Here is a 2,557-nt window from a genome sequence, read left to right on the forward strand (position 1 = left end):
ACAGACAGGGGCAGTATTGTGCTGCTCATGAACTTCATTAATATTCATTAATGTTTGAAGCAGTTGGGTTAGCTTTGGCTATTATCTGTACAGATACTGTGTCTTTAAATAACAATAATTACACGAACTTCATTATTTAAAATGTCATTAGCACAGAATTCAAAGCCTGCATGTTCATTGGTGGACATTGCTCATTGGAAAGTATATATTTTTCAGAAGAGTCTATGTTGGGGTGTTTTGGGGTAAAATTCTAATAATCATACTGCCTAAAATAAGCTAAATCTATCCAAAATTAAGCTGAAAATACTTTCCAAAAATGTTTCAAATGAACGTCCATTTTAAATAGTACCATAGTTGGCCTAATTAGTTCTGCACAGGAATTCAGCTGTTTGACACTCTAGCATTTCACAGCAAACTGGTTCACCCACCCAGCAGGCTCGCTCCCAAACACCCACTGTCTGTTTAGCGATATTTACCTTAGGAAGTAACAAAGTCCAGACGAGCACAGAGCTCACATCACTGCAAAAAGAAATTGTTTCCTCATGCTCACTGCTCCCCTTCCAGAACTAGAAACTGAAACTCTGCAAGTTATCCTCGTGCAACTAGGAAAGTGGGGACAGAAATGCAAACTGGCTTTATTTGTGAATAAGTCCAACCACATGAGCCATACAGTGCCGTGTTCCACCAAAGTCCCACAGCCCTTGGGACTGAGGCTCTTCACACAGATGCCAGATTAACAACCAGGACAGATGATGACTGCACAAGGACTGGGACACAGGATGGTCCGCGTGTTCTTCCTGAGTACCAGCCATGTAACACGTCGAGGAGTACTTTATGGATTATAAGAAAAGAAGGAAAGAGGGAAAAAGAGAGGGAGGTAAGGAGGGAGAGGAAGAAAGAGGGGGGAGGGAGGAAAGCAGGAAGGAAGGGACTGAGAAAGAAGGGGAGAGGAGTGGGAGCGGAAGGAAGGAAAGGGAAAAGAAAATAACTCGGGGGAATTTCTGAGGCATGGCCAAGGGAAAAGCCCTCTCCTTGCGCGCGCGCGCGCGAGAGTGTGTGTGTGTGTGTGTGTGTGTCTGTGTGTGTGTCTGTGTGTGAAGACTGGCCTGCACTATAACTGTATTTGAATCAGTTTGATCTGTATTTGTCAAAAGTAACTTTTAGTCCTGAGAAACATGTCAGGTACATTTCCTTTAGATTTTGGTTTTGGTTTTCCGCTCCCTATGGGTTTAGGGGACACCTTAGCCTTAGGGTTAGTGTGATATTCCTGTTGGGGGGGCAGTCTGAAAAGCAGGAAAACAGCTTCCCTCTTATCATGAAAGATTCGTGCCTACAGACCTAATTTTTCCGAACACATGGTTATCACAGCTGACCAACAAGAAGAGTAAATTGAATTGCTGGCTCCTAAATGAATTAAACCGGCCTCCCGCATTTCCACCATACCAGGATGGGATAATGGTATCTCTTCAGGGATATTTATTTCCACTCCAACTTGTTGAAGATTTGGGAAGAATTTGCTGTCCCCACAAGGGGACATATTTGCAGTTTAGGGAAGCAAGGCGCTGGGCGACCTGCCCCGAGACAGGGACACCTCAGCCCTCTCTGATGTCCCTAGTTTGAACGCAGCCTAACTAGAAGCACAATCAACACCAGCATCTGAATTTCCGTCTCCCATGGGGACACGTGTGGCCCTCAAGGGACAATTCTTCCTGCTTGCTCGGGTCTCAGCCCCCAGGGTGGCCTTGTCCTCGCCACTATCTGGGCAGCACGGGCCCTCCTGGGGTGACGGGGAGGAGCTGGAGCCCCCCCCATGGGGTAGGGGTTCTCCCGGTGAGGAGCAACTGGAACCCTAAACCCCGAGGAGGTGCGAGGGCAGGGAGTCCTTTGGATGCTCGCACCTCTGGCGTCATCCCGGCACCCACAGCCTAGCGAAAGCCTCACCGTGGGGTCGGTCCCCTGTGGCTTTCTCTGCTGGGGCCGCTGACGTCCCCAAATGCATCTGATGACCCCAATGCCCTTTATTCCCAAAGATCTGGAAGCAGAGAGCAAGCGTGGTGTCTGCAGAATCGCCCTGCAGCCTGGGTTGAGAGCGCCAGGGGCTGGGGGTGAGGACCCCATCCTTGCGGTGGGGTCAGGGTGGAGGACTGCAGGCCACATTAGCCAGCAGGGTGCAGGCGCCGCGCCCCGCGGTCCCCTGGCCACCGGGGGCGCATCCTCCCCGCCTCCCTCCACGGTGCTCTCAGAGCCAGGAGCAATTCCTAGCAGCACCGAAAAAAACAAACCAAAACAAAACAAAACACAAAAGCAAAAGCTGCGTGCACGCAGGGTTCGTCAGGGTGGAGGACTGCAGGCCACATTAGCCAGCAGGGTGCAGGCGCCGCGCCCCGCGGTCCCCTGGCCACCGGGGGCGCATCCTCCCCGCCTCCCTCCACGGTGCTCTCAGAGCCAGGAGCAATTCCTAGCAGCACCGAAAAAAACAAACCAAAACAAAACAAAACACAAAAGCAAAAGCTGCGTGCACGCAGGGTTCGCGGGGCGCGGCGGGGACCCCGCGGGG

At 51.2% G+C, this 2,557-nt stretch overlaps 1 long non-coding RNA gene across 1 annotated transcript in view; it reads left to right on the forward strand.

Annotated features, from left to right (window-relative positions):
- Positions 1–533: 533 nt before the first annotated feature.
- LOC104875301 overlaps positions 534–2,557 on the forward strand; it is a 9,821-nt gene continuing 7,797 nt past the window's right edge. The window contains exon 1 of the long non-coding RNA XR_784021.1: positions 534–877. This is a non-coding gene — a long non-coding RNA (uncharacterized LOC104875301). The remainder of the gene's footprint in view (positions 878–2,557) is intronic.

Source organism: Fukomys damarensis, unplaced genomic scaffold (genome assembly GCF_012274545.1).
Source record: "Fukomys damarensis isolate Sample0158 unplaced genomic scaffold, DMR_v1.0_HiC HiC_scaffold_3, whole genome shotgun sequence".
Lineage (NCBI taxonomy): Eukaryota > Metazoa > Chordata > Mammalia > Rodentia > Bathyergidae > Fukomys > Fukomys damarensis.